Raw genomic sequence first — 7,093 nt, forward strand, 5'->3', positions numbered from 1 at the left:
AAGAAAAGAGCACAGCAGATGCAGAATAACCACCACCAAAATCAATTCATGAATGAAGAAGAAGAAAAAGATACTTCTGCTATCATCAACAACTATGAAAAACTGTTTTAAGGAATTGTTTCCCATAGTGGATATTGTAAAACCCCTACCAAGATGTAAAGTTTCAAGCCTTAACTTGACTAGGCTACCAAAGAGTTAGTCTCCTGGTCCATGTTTACATGCAGGGGGGGCAAAAGCCAACAAGGATAGAGACTCATCATTTGAGGGTGGAGCCCCGAGAGGAACACCAAGGAAAAGGGAATTCTCTTGCAAGAAAATCTATCTTGTAACATCAACAAGCTTGTTTATCATGTTTCATATGATCACAATGAAGAAAAGAACACCAGGCACAACAAATCTTCATGCAGCATCATGTAAATCTCCCACGGTTTTTAATAGAATCAACCATATTCTTCAACATCTTCACAAAATCCACCAATAGAACAAAGAAAGCAAAGAAGTACACCATCTTTGAATGGAAATACATCACATAGTATTCATCTTCAATATCTTCATAGTCTTCTCTCTCAATCTCTCATATACAATCACTCTGTTTGAGTAGAATTGGCTATCTCTGACTCTCTCTCACACACTCCATCAATAATACATCATATGCTCTCTACAATCTCTCAAAAATTACTCTCAATAATCACTCTTAGGTCGTGGATACCCCTCCCAAGAGGTATGTCTGATATGAAGAGTCACCAGTGCCACTACAGTGTCTCTTCATAGCTCACTACTGTCACTTCACTCTAGTCTTCTCTTGAGTCTTCAACAGCTACTTCTTCCACTTCCTCCAGCTCTTTTGCACTTGTATTCACCTCTTTCCAAGGCTAGAAAACTTTCCCCAAAGTCACACATACATTCCACAGAACACTTACAGAACAGTCTACAGAACAGTACCAGAACAGAGACAGAACAGAAGCAGAAGCTCTACAGAAGACCTACAGAAGGTTACAGAAGGTCATCAAAACCACATAACTCACTCTCAAACCATTTCAAACTCTCACAAACCATTCACCAAGCTTTCACAATATCTCATTCTTCATCAATCAATACTCCATCTCTCCTAACAGAAGACAATCAGAACAAAACAGACCAAAACAGAACAAAACAGAAGGTCTACAGAACCATTCAGAACCTATCAGAACATCACAAAACCATCAACAAACATCATGATCTTCCAAAACACAATCAATATCATCCAAAACATTCTCAATCCACTTCCAAATCAATCAATCATCCATTAAAATCAACCATTCAGCTCTCAAAAACAACAAAAATCAGCCAAAAAACAAGTCATTTCAACACTCAACATATCCCCACACTTAATAAGGAAGCGTCCTCGCGACCCAGGAAAAAGGGAATACAAGTTCATTTAAAAGCTTCACTTTTGATCTTCAATATCTTTTCACAAAGAATCCATCCACCACGACCCCAACTTATAACCTGTTTCTGATATAAAAATACAAAGAAAGGAAAACTCTTTTGAAATTAACACCTCTTATCAAACTAAAAATCACCACAAATTTGTAAAGGATATAAGAGTTTGCTTCTTCTTCTTCATCTTCATCTACTTCAACTCTCCAACCACGACCCCATCTCGACAAATCTCCAAAACATAGCTCGTACACAAAATCCAATAGGAAACCACCACGTTCGTTTGACATAAATGAACTCACAACACTAATACACAACACAACCATCTGAATGACTTCTTCAAAAAGAAGAGTTTGGCATTAAAAAGCTTGCACCATACATTGGAAAGGCATCAATGAAGATGCTCCCTCTTAAAAGATTGATGTTGTCGGAATCGATCCATAGATAAGGATTCATCTACAAAGTTTTTAGGAGAATTTTGGAAAAATTGGAGACAACACATCCTTTCCAACAGGACAGGTATCTGCTAGGCAAACAGAGGGCATGAAAATACAATATCTCCAGTTGTTGGGAATCAATGCTAACATTGACATTCATGCACAACTTTGGAATAGGCTTTGAATCAGTATGGGAATGCCTATGCATATACGCCAGGTACCAAGCAAAGTGAGCAGTTAATCTCACTGAGGGATCTGCAGCCATCCCCTTCTTCTGGAAATCTGATTATCAAAACCGTCACAGTCACTAACCAACTGAGGTGGTTGAGATATGGAAGTGTTAGGAGAGGGTAATGGAATAAGGGAAAGTGGATGTAGGGAAGGATAGGAAAAATCATAAAAGGAAGAAAAGGTTAAAGAAGGAGTGGCAGAAATTTGGAAGGAATCACTAAGGAACGGTGTTAACTGATAAATAGGAAATGTAGAAGGAACATTAATGAGGGGTGAAGGATAGGGTGGAGAAGGGGAAAATACCCTGTCCTCAATAAAGGAACAGTAAGTGAAAATAGGAATTTGAGGGAAACTAGAAGGTTGGAAAAAAAATGGTAAAATTACTGTGGAATTTGTTTGACAAAGGGAAAAATATATAACATAGCGGTGAGCCAATTGTTGGTAATAAAGGAGGGTAGGAACAGAAGGTCCCAAGAGAGATCGTCTATGATAGGCATCAAAGAAAGTAGCATCAAATGGATTATGTTTGGAAAGATAGGTTAAGAGATCCATCCTCAGTTGGTTAGTACTCTGGTTAAAGGTAGGAGCTGTGTTTTGTCTTTGATTGAGGACCACTGAATCAATCATAGGATGCCACGAATTATCCTGACAATCAGTCACTTTGGAGGAATAACTTTGGAACATATCAGCTATGCGCAACTCCAAATGATTGACATATAGAACAGCCTGTAAGACCACATCCCCCACATACCATGCCATATCTACCTCATCTGGAATTAACAAATCTCCTCGGAGATACATGTATGACATCAGCATGGTGTCTGGCGTGACAAAATCTTCAAAGAGCATTCTGACTACCTCTCTCAACAACTCAGCAGACCAAGCCCCACTCCAGCCATCCTCTGGAAAAGGTAAATCCATCGTGGAAAGCTTCATATAGAAGACCAGCTTCTGCAAGTGGTAGTGGACAAAGAAAGAATGGTCAGGTAAGATATATTCCTGAAATTGTTCAAAGGTAGACCATAACAAGTCCATTCTGGACTGCAATCTTTCCACTTTGTCTTGGAATAGAGGGCACAAAGTAGCCTGTCTCTGTAGGGCAGCCAAGTCCTGCTGTGAAAGAGAGGGAATTAATGGAACAGGAGGGCTTGGAGGAACAGAGCGGGACTTTGCAAGCTGATCTTGCAACTGCTGGATTTGGGAGGCTTGGTTGGCCACTGTGTCATTAGCCATTTGTAAAGCTGAAAGCTTGTCATCTAAGAGAACTTGGAATTCTTTCGCTTCACTGGACATCCTCTCCTTCTCTGCTGAAAGGCTAGTAACCTGTGACTGAGCCTCGAATAACTGGGTCTTCAATGAAGAAATCTCATCACTTTGAGTGGCAACTAGTTGGGTTTGTTGTTCCATTTGCTTAAATAGATCTGCTAGGGTATCCTTAGCAGATGCTAACTCAGATGTTGCCTTATGCAACTGGTCTTTGGACTGCATGAGCTCCTCATAGAAAGATGCGTACAGCTGTTGAACACAGGCTGTCACTGACAACTCAATGGAACTTTGAATATCCTTGCAGAGGAAAGGAATGGCATCTCCTGAGACGAGACTGTTCAGGGAAGGAACTGAGATCTCCAAGGATCCTTCTCTATGTGCCCTGAATAGGTTATTGCAAGTGAGAAACCCAGGGAGGTCACTGCCAGAAGTAGCAGGGATAGGCACTGAGGGAAGTACAGCAGGGGCTTTGTCCGCTACCCTCTTCAAGCGTTTGCGCTGTATGACCAGGGGAGGCGGAGAATCATCATCCTCAATGTCAATAGGTGCTGACTCTTCTGAAGGTGGAGGAGGAGGTACTGGATCTGATGGAGGAGGTGGAGGCACAGTCTTCTGTAAACCTGAATAGGTCAAGAAGGCTGACAAATAGGATCCATAGGTAACATTGGTAACATTACCCCTCGTGACTTTAACAAAATGCTGATCCATCTTAGTAAGGAGGTATGTGCTCCAATCAATGGCAACTCCTTTTAGCACCATCCTGGAAGCTGTGAAAAGCTCTTTGGACAAATAGTGGGATGGCGTTTTGGCAGGCATGAACCTGTCCTGAAGGAACTGGCACATCGTCTTCCAGACGGGATCAGTGATCATAGAAAACGAAACTCCTGAAGAGTTTATCACTTTCTTAACATCAAAGACTTCCCTTGTCTGCTTCTGCAACAGCTTGAGAATCTCTTCATTAGAGAAGAGCTGACGAGTGGTCACAAAAGGTTCTCCTTTGGAGGGTAAAGATAGAGCCTTCCCTAAGCCGCGAGACGTCAATGTCATAAACATGCCTTGGACTACTCCTGTCTTCTTGCTGTAAGAGGCCAGGAACTCATCACATACGGACGGATCCTCTGGAAGTAATGGAAAAGGAGTGGCCACAAAAGCAGCAAGTCCTGCCTTCGTGAGGGGCTCAAAAGTAAGTAGGGACGAGTAATCCCTACTAACTAGTGGGACGTACTGGATAGGGGGAGGAGCATGAGAAGGCGCCATTCAGATGGTTACACACACACCACAAACACAGACAATCAAGGTGAATGCCTGCAAACCAACAGACAAAAACCAAGGATAAGATGATTACCAATCAAAACGTAACACGACCTACTAACCCCAGGCAAACCACATCCTAGAAAAAATTTGACATGACCTCGAGACAAATGCGACCGAAAGCTTCATGCGATGCATCAGACAAACACCCTGAACCCCGTATCAGGCAATAAAATAAAAAACTACATACCGTACCCTTAACCGTTACTAAGACATGAAACCAAAACCATACCATATCCGACACATATCAATACGACATCTGTGATAGAACCAAGACTGGACCATGGAAAACAACACTAAGAACTGCGTATACCCATCCCACGAAACGGTTCATTAAAAAGGGAATTAAGTGCAGTGAGGGGAAATTAATTTAATGAAGGGTTGATTTTAATCATTTATTAAAAATGGGTGAATTTTTATTAGGTGATAAACCTTAACAAGAAAACGACGGTTCCTTATTATAAATTTAATTACCAATTATTAGGTTAAACCGGTGCTTTTATTTGATTCCCGGACTTCGATTCCCGACTGGGTCTCTAAATGCAATTCATTGATTATAATTAAGGTGATGTGGAGCGCTTTTTTGCCAGCGCGTGCTCATGTGACGGCTGGTTGATTTTATTAAAATTTTAGAGTGCCTCTTTAGCGCACGTAGCGCGTGCTAAGTGAACGGCTGGTTGATTTTTATTAAAAAAAATGTGTGTTTAGCGCGAATGCGCGTGGAAACGGTGGGTGAATTAAAAGGTTTATTTTAACAATTAATTGTGATTAAGGGGAAAAAATAAATAAATAAATACCATAAAATAAATACCTGGAAGGGTGTGTATGGAATGCAGGAATACGCACGGAAGAGTCCCAGTAAAGGAAAAGCAAAAAGCACTGATGAAACAACAAACAACACCTTAGCAGATGTGTTAATTTGATTTATGTTGGTTTTTTATTTATTTATTTTATTTTATTTTTAGGTGTGATTTTTTTATGTTGGAATAAATGGAAAATGAGCAAGGGAGGTGAGGGGAATTTTTTAGAATGTTTTTAGAATTTTTTACAAATTTTTAAATGATTTTTCATATTTTTTGGCAATTTATGGGTAATTTAGGAAAGATGGATTTTTCTGAAATTATAGGAAAGGCAATTCCTAGCAGACAATGGTCCAAAAATTGGCAAAAGACAGAAGGAATTTTTAGAAATTTTTAGAAATTTTTTAAGGGAAAAATGAAGGTTGTGATTAATTAAGTCACATTAATCACATTAGTCACATTAGTCATAAGTCACTTAAGTCAGGTTAGTCATGTTAGTCATGTAAATCTACCTAGGTTAGTCTGGTAAGTCAACCTAGGTTAGTTAAGTTTAACTAAGTTAGTCAGGTAAGTCTAACTAAGTTAGTTAATTAAGTCTAACTAAGTTAGTTAAGTTAAGTTGTAACTAAGTTAGTTTAGGTAAGTTTTGACTAAGTTAGTTAGGTTAGGTTTTAACTTAGTGAGTTAGTTTAATTAGGTGTTAACTTAGGTTAGTTAGTGGCTAACCTAAAGAGGAGGTGAAGGAGAAGGGGAAGTGGTGGCGGCGATGGGAGGTGGACGCGGCGAGCGCGGTGGCGACGTCGGCGGTGGCGGCCAGGCGATCCAGCGCGGCGGCGGCGACTGCGGTCTGGAGGCGCGGCGTCGTCGAAGAGGCGGCGGTAACGGCGGCCAGGGCAGCGGTCAGGGCGGGAACGGCGTACGTGGCAGCGAACGCGGCGGTTGGCGGCCAGGCGTGGGGCACGAGGCACAAGGCGACTGGGCAGGGCTGCAGGCTGACGGGGGCGGGCACAAGCGACGAGGGCGGGGGGGTCGTCGAGGAGGAACCAGGGCGGGCGGTCGTCAGCAGTGATGGCGGCGACTGCTGGCGGTGACGAGGCGAACGGGGCAAGGAGAGGAAGGAGAAGGGGAGGAAGAGGAGGAGGGAGGTCGTGGAGGGGGGAGGAGAAGGAAGAGAGGGAGAGGAGGAAGAAGAGATGGAGAAGAGGGAGAAGGCGCAGAGAGAGAGCGAGAGGGAGAGGGAGAGAAGAGAAGGAGAGAGAAGGGAGAGGAGGAAGAGATGGAAGAAGAAGGGAGAGGGAGGAGAGAAGGGAGAGGAAGGAGAAAGAAGGAAGAAGGGAGAGGGAGGAGAAAGAAGGAAGAAGGGAGAGGGAGGAGAGAAGGTCGGGCAATCACAGAGAGGGAGAGAGAGAGAGAGAGAGAAAGAAAGAGAAAGAGAGAGAAGAGAGAGAAGAGAGAAGTTGGTTGAGAGTCGGGGGGAGGAAGGGTGTCCGTTGGGTAGGTTTGTTTTTTTTTTAAAAAAAATTAATGAATTAATTAGGATTTAGGTTTTTGTTAAAATAAAAGGTGGGCAGGGGTAAGGGAGGATGGGCGGGGTCAAGAGGGGGCGGATCCCCGTCCCGCGCACGTGCA

The sequence above is a fragment of the Lygodium microphyllum genome, chromosome 1, assembly GCF_053477565.2.
Source record: "Lygodium microphyllum isolate KBCC chromosome 1, Lygodium_microphyllum_v1.1.10, whole genome shotgun sequence".
Lineage (NCBI taxonomy): Eukaryota > Viridiplantae > Streptophyta > Polypodiopsida > Schizaeales > Lygodiaceae > Lygodium > Lygodium microphyllum.